The sequence below is a fragment of the Anastrepha ludens genome, chromosome 6 (assembly GCF_028408465.1).
Source record: "Anastrepha ludens isolate Willacy chromosome 6, idAnaLude1.1, whole genome shotgun sequence".
Taxonomy (NCBI): domain Eukaryota; kingdom Metazoa; phylum Arthropoda; class Insecta; order Diptera; family Tephritidae; genus Anastrepha; species Anastrepha ludens.
The window spans coordinates 3,236,820-3,252,422 of NC_071502.1; the positions used below are offsets into that span (position 1 = coordinate 3,236,820).

At 37.1% G+C, this 15,603-nt stretch overlaps 1 protein-coding gene across 1 annotated transcript in view; it reads right to left on the bottom strand.

Moving 5' to 3' along the window:
• LOC128867852 (uncharacterized) overlaps nt 1-15,603 on the bottom strand; it is a 154,225-nt gene that overhangs the window by 98,166 nt on the left and 40,456 nt on the right. Inside the window, exon 2 of the mRNA XM_054109404.1 lies at nt 7,947-8,017. The gene's annotated coding sequence lies outside the window, so the exon portion shown is untranslated. The remainder of the gene's footprint in view (nt 1-7,946; nt 8,018-15,603) is intronic.

The following is a 15,603-nucleotide window of genomic DNA, read 5'->3' on the forward strand; positions in this document are numbered from 1 at the left end:
TTTACTGTGCTCTGGAATTTTAGCTATTCTGCACATAACCGTCCTCGAATCGTGTAGTTGGATATATTAACACCACTTTCCCTTAAATTGCTACAGTTTTACGCAACGGTAAGTTCGGCCTTGTCACAAGCAAATGAAGGACCTTCTGATCATGCTTTGGAGAGGAAGTCATCAAGGTTTTTTAACTTGGGTATACAGCCGGATGGTATATGACTACCATTCGGAAGTGCGCAGGTTCGAATCTCCATGCATGAAACTCCAAATGATAGAAACTGTTTTTTCTAATAGCGATCGCCTCTCGGCAGGCAATGGCAATCGGCAAACCTCCGACTGTATTTCTACAAAGAAAAAAGCAAATCATAAAAAACCATCTGCCATTTCGAGTCGGCTTAAAAATGTAGGTCCCTCTATTCGTGAAACAAATCAAGGGGCACTCAACACATAGGAGGACCCTAATGGCACCCACTTATTTATGAAAGTCTCCACCTTCTTCAAATATTTTTCTGCAGATGCAGGTGATATTTATTTACCGTAGGGTGTATACAGCACTGTTGGAGCACTGTTCCAAATCGTTTTTCATTCACGGAACCCATTTTATAGAATCAACGTACTCTCACTCAATTTCTCACAAAACTAGCTAATTGCACAACGCGTGTTGCGCCTACTTAACAGCATTTAAAATTTTTTATACCAGAAATCTACTTTTAAATTTTTCCGGTCACGCTTTCATTCGAAAGACTGTACAATCAGGCAATTTACGAACGCTGAAAGGAATATAAGCAAATGCCCCCATGGGAAAAGTCAAGCACCGAATTGACAGCAATCATTTTTGGCAGACGAAAATATGAAATTTGTTGTATATGATTTTCAGAGGTTGCTAAGATGTTCTTTTAAATTTAACATTTCATGTCCCTCGCATGCACGTGCGCTTTGATTGAAATTATATGCAGATTGTTTTAATTAGCAAATGTTCAAGGATACTGCAAAGTTCTCAGGCACCATTTCAAAACTTGTTTCGGATTTACTTTTATTTATTTTTTGTCAGTGTGATAATAAAAAAAACATTGTTCAGATTCTAGCGAGTGTATTGTGTGAAAGGCTGAAGTCCACCATCAACACATTGGTTGGGCCTAATCAGTGTGGGTTTAGTCGTGGAAAAGGCCCACCAAAGGATAATCGACACCTAACAACTTTTTGTCGACTTTAAAGCTGAATTCGACGGTACGAAAAGGAGTTGCCTACATGCCTCGGTATCTGAATTTGCCGGGAATATCCCCGCAAAACCAACCAGTCAGAATTGGGAACGACCTCTCCCAAACGTTTGATACCAAACGAGATTCCAAACAGGGTGACTCGCTGTCGTGTGACTTCTTTAATCTGATGCTGGAAAAGATCGTGCGAGTCATAAAACTTAATCGCTCACGCACAAATTTTTATAAGAATGTATAATTCCTTACGTATGATGACGAAATTCTCATAATAGGCAAAGCGAATGAATCTGATGGTGTATCGGCCGCCACGTCAGTGACTGTTGGCAGTTATGATTTCGAGGTTGTAAACTTCGTTTATTTAGGAATCAGCATTAACACCGATAATATTGCCTTCCTCTGCACGAGGATGAAACGCTGTGTTAAACACGGCCAAAATAGCGGAAGCGGCTATCGCGTCAATAAAGAAGAAAAATAGTGTTTTTTACATTTTATTATTTCTTTCGTAAGCTGAACGGATTTTTGTTCCCCTGCATAGTCAGTGGAATATTTAATTCATTGTTGTATCCAAAATGTCTGCCTTTAGTTTCTCAGTTTTCAAACCCGAAAATTTCAAAGAACTGAACTGAAAACATTGACCATTATTAGTTAAATTTGCTTAAGTTGCATTAAAATTACTAAAAAATTGCTTCATTGATTACCAAAATATGCCAAGGAGATTTCTCTAACAGTAATTGCATGTGACATGCTTTCTGAGCTGATATTCATGGATAGAGATACAACAGCTTTCCCCGCAACTAAATCCGCAACTAAAATCTATTAAATGGATCCTAGGCTGTTTTGCCACCGGACCACCGCCAACGTATTTATGTGATAGCATATTTTCCCACAAGCACTTTGACATTGGCTCACTCACCCCGTCCGCCCTTTGTGCAACACAAACTGGCGCAGCATGTCAGACATAGATGAACTGGGCTATAAACTTCACAAGCGATGACTAACTGGACATTTAACACCTTGTGCGCCAAATAACATAACATTGACAGCAGCCATAAGGCGAAGAACAAAGGGGAAGAGCGTGCCGTGGTTGGGGAGAAGCGCAGAAGATCACAATGCCACCAAAGGCCATTTACCGCCAACACCAACGCCAACAGTGTATTCGTTATAGCATTTCTTGTTGGTTTTGTTGTTGTCACATGAGGCCACACGTACGCGCTATGAGTGCAAATAGTCGATTGGGCTTGGGAGCGAATGCGTGAGTGTGTGTGTGTGCGTATTGCTCGCATATGTTGCAGCTGTCACGCTGCAATCGCAAACAATGAATAAAAGCAACAATAACAAGACAGCTAACAGCAACAAAGTGGTGAGCATTTAAGACCTTTTGTTGCTCCCATTTCAAACGTTCAGCACCTACTAAATGCAATTTGAGCTGTCAAGCGAATGACACCGTGACATGTGGGTGGGCGTGGCGGAAGAAGAAGAAGAACGTAGCGGCAGACAGATTGGTAGTGCAGTGTTGCCAAAGTAGCGTTGGTGCTTTCATTGTTGGTGTTGCTGTTCCGTCAATGTGTGGCTCACGTCTTTGTTTGTGGCAGCCAGCCATTTCAGTAGGTTCAGTTGTTGCACAGGGGACATGCATGTGGCAAACAAATGGCATACAAGCACACTGCATATGTAGGTGTGCATAAAAACACCACATGATTGCATAAATATGTTTATCTGCCCGGGTGTGCGTTTTCTGTTGGCATGGCAAAGTGCAAGTTTTGCCATTTTTGGAATTCTTTGCGTCAGCTCAAGCCGAAAAACACTTGTGAAAAGTCGACAGAAGTCAACAGCAGTGCAGCAAAAAAGAACCTGCAACAACAAAAACAATTACTAAATGCATTCATTCGTTAATTCTTGCGGTATTATATAAATGTATGTGTGCTTGTGTGTGGTTATATGTACAGTATATCAAAAAAATGTTCATTCAAGCTTCTAATTTATTCATACATCAGTGAAATATTGCATTACAACAACGAGTGACAGTTTGATGGCTTTCTGATACATGTCTCTGTGTTGCAATTAATTAAAGGAATTTCGAACTCTTTACTGAAGTAAAAGTAATTTATGTATCTACAGAATATTCTACCAGATTTTTATTTTTTTTTTTGGTAATGCAAAAAAAGCGATAAAGTCATATTTGCGATATGAATTGTAAAGAGTATTCAGTCAAATGTTACCTAAGAACTCAGGAGCACCTTTTGAAGGGGCGTTATGCAGCCACACAGCGAAGAAAATGAGCAATACCGTCAAAGAAAGAAATTATGAAAAGGGAATTTTTAGCAACTCTAAACTTCAACTATATTCACGAAATTTAATAAGCTAAGCAACAGCATACAACATTTTTTTTTTAACAAAGAACCATTTAATTGTGATGAAAATTTTTTTAATTTTTTTTGCAATTTTTGTATAAAGTTTATTATTTCGACTTATATGGTTTTTTTTTGACATTAAGCTATATTGTATAAAAAATGAACATTTAAAAACAAGAAGAAAACTACACTGGTGGAAAAGGGGGGTTCTGGATTTTAGGATGACGACCAACAATGGTATTTGATTAGTGCTATAAAATACGACCTTGGATATGTTTGCCCGGGTGAAAAGTGGTCATAGGATAGATGGAAGTGAGTGGAAGAAGGTGGACGTGGAAAATGGTGGACATGGATGAACCGGGTGAAAAGTGGTCATACGAGTGGGTGGTATTGGGTGCATGTGAAAAGTGGTAGACATGTGAACAGGTGGACATGTGAAAGTGGTGAACTGGGTGAAAAGTGCACATGGCAGCAGCAGAAGTGGGTGGAAGTGGAAAGTGGTGGACATGGGAAAGTGGTGAACCGGTTGAAAAGTAGTCATAGGAATGGGTTGAAGTGGGAGAAAGTGGAAAATGGTGGGTATGGGTGAACCTGGTGGAAACTAGTCATAGGACTGGCTCCCTCTATTGCCGTTATTAAATCCTCTCTTGTCAAGCTACCTAAGATTGAGCAATCGTTTCTGAGCTCGCAAGAATTCGCTTAAATGGCTTTGACTCCGCTCTGTGCGGTGCTACTTTATATTTTGCATGAACAAAAAGCATCTTTCTTTGTTTTAAAGTAAAAATTGCAACAACACTAAAAGTCAAATTCTGAACTTCCTATTTTTGTTGTTCCTTTATTTTCTGAGAGCACTTTGGTAACTCACTGTATACAACTTAGACTAAAATGCAGTTTTAATAACTAAGAGCCCATTTAAATGCCACTAAACTTTGAACGCATGCGGCTTGTGGCATGCAGCACGTATAAGCTTACACTTTGAAACACATACTTACGCACACAAGGTCAAATATATTATATGAAAAACAGGCGTAGACCCATTTGCATACTTTAGTTTTTTGTTCATTGCTTACTCTCTCCTATCTGCTTTGTATAAAATTCTGAACTATTTTTGTGTGCCTTTTAAAGGAATGTGAAAGTTTGACAGCCACTGCAAGGTGGTCAGTGCAGTTACATAGAACAGACTTGTTAGATTGCCAGCATAATCGCACATGCACACAGACAAATTCTCGCATATCTGTGCATCGTCAAATACTCGCAAGCCTATCACAACTTAAGTATGTTTGTGTGTTTGTGCAGATTTGCATATAATGCTGATGCCGGCGACTTTTCTGCCATGCACTCCGGTAGCTAAGCAAACACATGCACATACCTATACGCACACTCATGCATAGAACCTCTGGAGTGTTGTCTGCTCCACTCAACCGAACTCAACTGAACTCAAACGAAATTCGTACTGATTCTTTAGTCAAAAGTTGTTGATTGTTTTTTGTAGTGGTTGTTTGATGGGAAAAGTTTTAGTCAAAAGATCAAAACTTTCCAAGACTTTTTCCTTGGCTTAAATTTGAAGAAGAAAGTCACATTGAATGGCCACTTAACTGCTGCCGGTGGGTAATTTTGTGGTTTTGAAAATTTGTGAATTGCATAAAATAATTCTACTGAAGACCGAAGTACGTGTGCAAATTCACAAATAGATGCATTTTAGATTTTAAGAAGATACTTAAATTATCGACTATGTGTGCGCAGGTGTCGCAGCGATGATAGTTTTAGTAACCATTAAATTTGTGTGTTGTTTTTTATTATGCAATTAGAAATCATTCAAAATCAATAGTTTCCAATGAAACGCAGAAACTGGCCCTAGGTGCAACCTCACTTGGAAAAATGTCGTCAACATAAGCGAAATTATTGTACAAGCATTTCAGAGTAATTAATGAAGACTGCGGACTTCAAAAATTATATAATAACAAAAATTAAAACAAAATTTTCTAGTGTAAATACATTTGTACTTTTGTGTGAGCAAAGGTGAAAGATCCGCCCGACTGCCTATAAACATTTGCAAGTTTATTTGCTTGCGGCCAAATCACATAAATCCAAACAAAAGAAACAAATATTTCACCAATGCGCAGCAAATTAACTCATTGCAATGCCAGAGCAAAATGCTGCGACCGCCACGAAGATCAATAAATAAATGCCACGGCTGCCAACAACAACAACAAAACGATAACATCAAATAAATAAAGATTGTACCGAAAACTGAATTTCCTTAAGCAAATGAGTGTGAACTGAAGTACAGTGTAACCTCTCCGAACGGACACTTCTATTTTACGAACACTTCTCTTGGGCGGCTATTTTTCTTATAACAAATTTTAGGTGTCGGACAAATTACCCCTGGCGAACGTTAAGTGTCCATCCAATGGAGGTTTCACTGTACTATATATGTACATTTGTATGTGTGTATGAGTGTCTGTGCATGAAGCTCAGAAATTAAGAATTGTTTTGAAATTCAACTATGTATATGCAACATAGCCAGACATAACACCCGTACACCTGCAGCTGCCACTTTCCAGTGACCAGTGAACCGAAGGCGCAAAACATCGAACAGCCAATAAATATGTGTAGCGGTGCATACAAACAAACATACATGCACACATATGGGCACTACAAATATTTCATAGGCAGCACATTGATAATATGTAATGATTGAGGCATCGAAATGGACTCGAACCGTTACGAGTAAAATAAATACCAATTCGAAGTCAATGCGTCAAACGCAACTATTTGAGCTCTCTTTGGAAATCACCGCCAGACTGCTGCTGTGGTGAATGTCGTGAATTTATTCATTTTCTAAATAAACACTTTTTTATTTACTTCTTATTCCTTTCCAATTTCCTCCCCAAATAATGGATCTATTGCCTGGCGTGTAGCGACTTTTTTAAGCGGCGTCGGCTGAGTCAATAATTACTGCTCCCTCACTCGTTCCCTTGATCCACAGGCGCCAGCGAATATGTTCCTTGATCTTTGTTTACTACACTTCTGGAGCACATATTTTCTCAAAGGTGTTGCAAAGCAGTGTTTGTTTTCATTAAAGACGTCATTTGTTTTTTGTTTATTTTCACAGTTCTTTATGTTTTGCTATCACTTCGTTTTCTTTGCATTCCTATCAGCTGGCACAATTTAGAATTCTATTTGGAACCTAATAATATAAAGTTTTCCCCATTGAAACATTCTAAATTTTCACTAAATAGCAAAAACTCCCACCTGTAGCCAGTTTAATTACTTTTCCACATCTAGGAATTTACAGGGTGTATCATCAGCTGGTTACTTTTTAAAATATATTCAAATAAATAGATGCCAGTCTATTTCGCTGTCAAAAATGTGGCAGACACTGAATGAAAAATCAATAAATAGAAAATGCTGTATACATATCTCCTTACTAATACTCGTACAGCGCCGCTTCGGCCGAATTGCAAATGAACGAAATATACGAGTAGGGATGCTGGTGCGTCGCTGCAGCGATATTTTTCACTCATTTGATGCCCAATACCATTACTTCCAGTAATCGGAAGTCAAATAATCAAATCATCAAATAATAGGAAGTAAACAACTTATAACATCTCAGCGATTTAGTGTTCGAGAAAAACATTCCACGTTCGATCAAATCGCTAAGTATACACCTTAGAAGAAGCTATAGAAAATAAGGTATTCGATGAGTGTGCCATGAAGGCCTGATCTGCAAACTAAAAACGAACCTTTCATAGCAATACACCGATTTGTCCGAATCATATACTGCTGATAGGTATTTTAGAGTAAAACAAAATCAGGCCTACCCAAGCATTGAAAAAATAGAAGCAGGTGGCAGCATTCTTGGGCTAATACTATATAGTTTTTATTACATTTGCTGATCAAGCACGATTTAAAGGGAAAGTTGCAGGCATCGGTAGATACGTGGTCTAAAACCTGGAATATTGAACTAAAAGAGAGCAAATCTGGGGAGTCGATTTAGCGATGTATGCCTTTCTGTTCAACCAATAACTCTAAATAAATGTTAGATATATCTATGAAACTTGTTACCTACGTCACCGGTAGCACCCAACATACTTAGTTGGTAACATATACTTGTATTTGGATCACCCTTATGCATGTTTCTCCTCTGTCAGCTGCCTATATTTTAAATTGTCCACTCGAGGTATTCAAAAAATATGCTAACCAATTAAAAAAGAGCTGGTCAAAATTTCGTATAAAAGATAAAATTATGAGATTCTTGAAAAAGTTTTGCAGGCATGTGCCGGATATATAAATTTCAGTTCCATCCGAACTAGTCATGTATTGACTTGTTTTTTTTCTTGTTCTTAAAATTAATTTCGCGTATGCTTTCTTATTTTCTCACCTATTTTTTAGTTTCAAATATCTTGCGCATGTTGCTCGAGATCCAGCTATGAATTTTTTGCGGCCAGTCAACTGAAAAAGACAGAGAAACCGTTAAACAAATACTTCCGTTATACACTTAAGTTGTTTTTATTAAAAGCTGTTCATGTGTAAATAGTTCAAGTCCAATAAACAAATAAATATATGTAGCAATATGTGTCTTGGCTATAAATATGTATGTGTATGTACGAATATACATACATATGTATTATTAGTGCACGGATGAGTAAAGTAAAAGATAGAAGAAGATCTAAGAAAAATAAAAAAAATCGGTCGTAGAAAAGACGAAGAATTATTCCTTTTTACTGAAAGTTTCAATCAGTCAGGAATTGCTTCACTTTCAACAAAATAATGAATAGGCTGTATATCCAAAACAAAAACCAAAAGATAATGATGTGTGTGTCTATTTGTAGTACAATGGTCTACTGACTGAGTGCTTGGACTTGTCCAACCCCCACCAAATCTAAATCTGTGTCTATTTACTTATTTATTTATTTATGAATTTGAAATATAATTACGAATATTCTTATTACAAAATTAAGTCAAATAGCAACAGAGAAAAGTAGTTTCGTCAGAGTTATTAGATGAAAAATGTATATTCCGTTGTCGATAAGACTCGTTTTCCAACTCTGATTTCTTTCCCTTGCGTGATGATTAATATATACGGAAATTGTAGCTTTATTATATTGTCACTCATTTGTTCAATTTAGAGAAATGATTAACTCAGCTGAGTAAGAGAGTAAAATGTGCGCATTTTTCTTTAGCAATAAAGCCATTTAAAATCCACTTAAAATCACACCCATATTGGAGTAATTATTTTAACCCATTAAATATTTGAATCTAATCCTTTATCAGATGGCTACCCTTTGAAGAAATGATATCTTATTGCAGGTCAACTCCTTCAACTTGAATCTCTTTAAGGTGAAGTAATGATCTTTTATTAATAAATGAGTACAAACAAAAGGAATTAGTGATCGGAAGATTAATATAGGGTGATCAGAGGGGTGGCAACATTTACAAAATCGACGGTCTATGACAAATGTTCATCACGCGCTCAGATCAGCTTATGGTGTCCATAACCGTTCATAGCCCATTTTTGGTTTAATGGCTACGTCAATAAGCTAAATTACCGTAGTTGGGCTGAAGAGCAACCCGAACCCATTCTGAAACAGTCATAACATCCATTGAAAGCAACCATTTCGTGCGGCCTATGGGCTGGAGGAATCATCGGCCCTAATTTCTTCAAAGACAAGGCCAATGTAACAGAGTGATGCCGGATACCGGAAATTGAAGTCCGGGATCTCAACCAAGACAGCGCTACGTGCCATACAGCCCATGAAACAATGCATTTACTGCGTCATCGTTTCGGTGAGCTATTTTTTTCTCTCCTCGGATCAGTGGATTGGCCACCAAGATCGTGTGATATCACACCTTTGGACTTTTATTTGTAAGGGTACGTAAAATATAAATGTTTTCTATATAAACAAGCGTCGATTGAGCTATTGGAAGCCAACATTACTAAAGTTATTCACGAGATACCCGCCCGAAATCCACCAGCGAGTCATTCAAAATTGGTGTGTACAGATGGCCGAATTACTCGTACGGCGCAGTTGCGGCCAACATTTGAAAAAAAATATCTTTAAAAAACAAATGTCAAAATGTTCCTTACAAAAATAATAAAGATTGCCCAATCGACTAGAATTTTCGTTGCTTAATTTGAATTTAAAATCCGCTAACTCTGAAACTCACCGTTTATTAACAATATGCTAGTACACATTTTGTCAAAGAAAAATTCTAAACCAATTTCCTCGATTTATATATTGTATATATATTTTTTTTTTTCTAGTTTTTTCCCTTTTTCTTCTTTATCAGTGCTTCGGAAATTGAGGTACATATGTATAACATTAATGGTGCTTGAGGCATCCAAAATTGGTACATTAAGAAATTACCATAAAAAAATTTACTAAAAACGAATGTGCTAAAAAAATGTATTAAAAAATCTAGATTTTCATTCATACTTTCTGGAAAACAAAATTTTCGTTTCATTTGACGCAAATTGTTCAGATCTTCTAGAATAAATTGCAATACTGCTTTTTGTCAGTACAAAGAATTTCGATAAGGAAATTTCGGAAAATGCTATTCTCCCAAGTTCTTCTTCGAAACCAAAATGCCTCATGAGTGAGTTTGATACAAAATTCTCTCAAAATGTGAAAAATAATAATGAATATGATGCGAATGGAGATGGTCCATGGACGTTCGTCACGGCTACTGCAGCTCACAAACTATTTTGTGATGCATATACATTTTTCCCTTCTTCATTTTTCTCGCAAACCTCGCCAGTGAAAATATGACATCAAACTTGTACATTCATTTTTCACTTTGACGTATTTATGTTCATTGTGTTGTTGGTGGTATCCTCGACTCCATATTGATTTTCACACTTTTGCTGTATAAAGTCATAAAACTTTTATTATCGCTCGATAATTATTTAGAGTATTTTCAGTACTTGAATAAAGAGATTTTTCTGTAAACATCGCCCCTCCGTCCATTTGTAAGTCTCCCTTTATGGCTGGTTTGCAAGAAAATTGTGCTGGCGACAGGATTTTCCATTTACTCGCCATAACCATTAATTTTATATTTTTACGCTTGCTTTGCGACACGCTGAGCTTAGTGTTGTCCATAAAATTGAAATGTTTGTATGCTCACGCTGGCATTTAAGCATGCGTACGTGTGTGTGAACATCTTTATAGCTGTCCTCATTGTGTGCGTGACTGCAATTCATCAGCGATTCATCAATTTACGAACAAACTTAGATAAACTTCAACTTCACTGCGTTCGATTGCGTTGGCGAATAGGTATGTAAAGACGGATGGGTGTGTGTAGGGAGGAGGTTAAATAGTTTGTGTAGTGGAGGCTTTGCGATTACTTTCACTGAGCACTACCAGGCGATTTAATAAACCATAAGTAATAAGTTTAGGTCAAACGGTCTCATTAACCCTAAAGGTATCGCCGTAGAAGAAAAGCAAGCGTGGCAGGTAATCAGGTAAAGTAGAGGGCCAATAACAGTTGATCGGTGGTCAAGCCAGCCACCTCAAATATTGTACAAAAAGCACAAAAAGGTTTTACTAAAAAAGGCACGCTTGAGAAGAAAACAGATTGCAAAAATAGTTGGGCTATCTTCTAAGACTGATTTGAATACCTTCATGATAATCTTAGTATATCTAAGTTAGCACAAGGCGGGTGCCTCTCCTGTTCACAGCACTTCAGAAGCAGCAAAGTGTCAATTATTCACACCAGTTTTCAATCTGTTTAGTAAGAACGGCGATGAATTTCCAAACGGGATTGCTAGAGGAGGCGAAACTGGGGTTTTTTGCTATGCACCTGAAGTAGTGCCACAAAAAGGCGCAGCAGCGACTAAAAGGCGGCAAAGAGGATGGCGGCAGATTTTACTGCAAGAACGGAACATGCACTGAAGATGTTCTTCTATTATGTAACCGCTCACCCACTCACAAGAGTGAAGTTCTGAATGTCACCATACATAAATGCAGCTCTATAACATAATCTAGATTTAGAGCCCTTAGTTTATTATTTATTTTCAAAAATGGAAAAAAATTTTGAGGAATCAAATATACTGTTGACGATGAAGTTGAGTCGACTATTTATTATCGAAATAATTTTCATAACAACAAGCCGCTGGAGCTATTCAAAGCTGGAGGCGAAGAGCGGACAAATTGCATGATTCAGCTCCTTTGCAGAGTATCGTCGAAACGACTGGAACGTGAGTATATATACAATACATAAGAAGGGTGATCTTACAATCTACACAAACAATAGCGGGGTAAGCTCTCTTAACATCGCACCCAAAGGCCTGTCGAACGTATTGTGTGAGAGAACTCAGCCCATCCTCACAAACTGATTGGGCCTTATCAGTGCGGCTTCAGACCTGGTAAGTCTAACATAGCGCGTACCTTCACAATACGCCAAATCTTCGAGAAGTCCTACAAAAGCAACTTATCACTCACAAAAATAGATTGGATGCTATCAGCAGAGAAGAAATATTCACGTCATAGACAGTACGACAGCGTTGACAACCAACAACTCGAAGTTGGGAAGGACTTTGTTACCTTGGGGCCAGCGCCAACAACAAAAATGACGCCACTTTAGAGATCAAACGGAGAATGACTCATGCCAAGAGGCGTTACAAAACATGCATCATTCCCGTCCTGTTATGCGGCGCAGAAGTATGGACGATGTCAACAGCAGATGAGAAAGTTTTAGGAGCCTTCGAGAGAAAAACTCTACGAAAATAAAAATAGGTCACCTCCGCGTTGACGAGGAGTATCCTGTGCGGTGCAACAGCGACCTGCATGAACTGTATAGATATATGAACTCCCCCCGCGTGATATAAGACGCTCCAGCAAGGCAAATCTACTACACCGTACCTTAAAAGAAATGCAAAGAAGAAGAGGACCACACCTCTGTTAGAAAGATCAAGTGCTGCAGGAGCTGTCAGCTCTTGAGACTTCTAACAGGCAACAGCGAACGCAGGACAGAAACAGCTGGCGCTCTGTTTTGGATTCGTCCAAACCGACACTCTGTTGTAGCGCCACATAAGTAATTAAGTAAGTTTCATAACTATAGCACCGGGACTTATGGGCAAGGTTTGACAATTTGTTGTTTCTTGTCCTTTAATGAGTATTAATTCACAATTTAATTTTACAATTTTTTTTTTTTTTTGCGACGGCATTTTTCATTTCATCCATATAAAGATCCATCGATTGTTTTAAATGGAAAAAACACTCAACGTAGGCGGCACAAAAAATGGTGGAAAATCGATGTTGCTTTTGAGCCACTTCAATGCTGTATCCTATTTTGGTCTCTACGTACTTGAAAATTTTCCTAAAATTTCGATTAAGAAACTTGACACATTCTCTCTATTCATCTCTATTGATCTTGTTTTCAAATTTGCACAAAGTTTGATACTAGGATTTATACAGTTTATGTAAAGGAATTAACTGTAATAATTAAAATTAAATTACGTAGAAATAAAATTTGTAAAAGATCTGCGAGGTGTACTAAGTGCTTCAACGAAAATGAAATATCGGGAAAAAATTAGTTCCTACCTAATTCCACAATTTGGTGATCTGCCTTAATGTGTATTCTAATGACGTAAGCTACGTGTATTTATGTGTAGATATGCGAACATTTGCATCAAAAATTTATGGCCCTCAGCGTGTCTGACAAGTCAAGCAATTTGGAATCACTAATATTTCTTACACAATTTACGACACTGTACACTAATTTTCTAAATGCTCGAAAAGTTTTTCTCCCCAGACAGGGAGGATGGCGCAGTTCGTATTGGGTAGTAGAAAATTGTAGGCTAGCAGCGGAATGGCAGTGGAATGGAATGGAATTCACACAAGTAATATTATTGTTCGTTAATTTTGTTGAACTGCTGAGGGTTTCTAGACTGTTTGTAATAAATGCAATTGCATGATATGTAGCAACGATTTGAGGAGAATAATTTATTCATTTAGTTATGAGAAAATTAATTTTGTTAATTGTATGATAAAAGGAAGTAATGATATCGTCGTTATCGGTTTGCTACCGGCTTTCATTAAAACTGATGAATTAAATATTTTGAAATTTCCTGTTCTGCTTGATTACATTAAACTTATGTTGACATCACCCAACTAGTACGGCTCTTAATACCCCAGAAACCCCTTTAGAGCAGATGACCTTCGGAATTTCAACTAAAATAGAAAAAATAAGTTTCGTGTACTCATTAGCGTTATTTTTATCGTGAGCAAAAACCATAACCGAAACCAAGTAGATAAAAGAAAGATAACAAATGGTCAGCACTATTGGGGCCGTACGTTCAGGCCGCACAAAAGAGGTCATCACGCCAGGAACCGTCGATGAAATCCATATAATGGTATTGTCCAACAGGAGAATCAAAGCGTGAAAGTTAGCTGAGGCTGTGCGCATATCAACTGAGTATGCACATCCCATTTTACATGAATATTTTGACTTGAAGAATAGAAGAAGAAGAAAATAGGATAATTAATATAGCCCCACGGTAGAGAAGCATTGCCAATTGAAAATTTGGTTCTATTCCAAGTGAAACCAGTTTCTCCAAAGCAAAATTGGAATACATTCACAGTAGACGTACATTTGAAACAGAACAAAATAACGTGCAAGATTGCAAATTAAAAAATTAAGATAAATTTGAATTTAAAACTCAAATTAAAAGATGCGGCAAGTACTGTCTCACGTCGTTCACACCGTTCTTTTCATGTACCCTTCACCACAAGCTTCGCTCATAGAATCCCAAATTTCGATTCCACGGTCTCAAAAATGACTAGAAAGACACCAAGCAGGGATAAAATATCCTATGGAATACTAAGAAACCTACCTGGTATCCTCAAAATACGACTCGTGAATTTTTACAATGAAATTTTCAGTATCGGAATCTATCCCCATGAATGCAAAACTCCTATAAGAGCCTGGTTTATAAGGTCGAAAAACACAATTTTTTTTTCGTTTTAAGCGATTCTTAATATATTTCAGAATATTCACACAAAGTTACAGAGCCTAATTCTCAATATTTCCGTAGATACAAAGCCAAAGGTAGGCGAGCGTTAGGTAGTTACGCTGTGACCGGACAGCTATAGTACAAACTTTATCTTCTTTTCTCGACTTTTCATTTTTATGATTTCTTTGAATTGGCGTACATGAATGAAAAAAACGAATGAACCTTTTGAAATGAATCATAGCTTGTTCCCTTCAGTATTAAATTCTCTTCTTTTCGAACTAACAAAATAGATACAAAATTTTTTTCAAGATTTTTATACCAAGTTGAAGTGAATTTTTTTTTATAGAAAGGAATTTTTTTCTTTAAAACCTCCAAAAAGTTGAAATTTTGGAATTTCTCTCAGTTTTCTTAGTTCATCTAGAATAAAAAATCATGATAATTAGAAATCCATTTGAATTTTTTGCTCTAGATAATAATTACGAGCTGTATCTTGTACGCCAGTTGGAAACTCCAGCGTTGCAGCGCTCTACTAATTTCTATGTTAAACATTTTTTTCAACTTATTTTAACCAGTACAAAAATTTTTTATACTTTTTAAATGTTCATTAAAAGATAGAAAAAACTTTGCAGTGCTAAATTAATGTTTTCCTTAAAAAAAATCGCAAAGAGATGCAATTTTTAGACCTCATAAACCAGGCTCCCCCTTAATTGTCTCTATTCCCAAACCCAATAAACCCTCTACCCTCTACGAACTTTAGAACTACCTCCTTACTGCTTTGCAAATCCAAACTCCTTGAGAAGATTATTTCCCTCCGCATTCTGTGGTTCACTAAAGCCAAGGGACTTCTTAGTCGCCTCTAATTTGGCTTTCAAAAAGAAATAGGTGTGAACGGGTCGCATTTATGTTTTGATTTAAATAATTTAATTATATTAAGAATGCAAATATTATCGTTTAATTTTGAAAAACTACCATTTTTTCTTATTCTCCATGCTTATCACATTTTGTATGAGTACTGCTAACTAAACTGAAATCTAAGCTGAGAAAGCAAATAAGCGTCATTCCATTTTATTTTACCAAGCCTAAG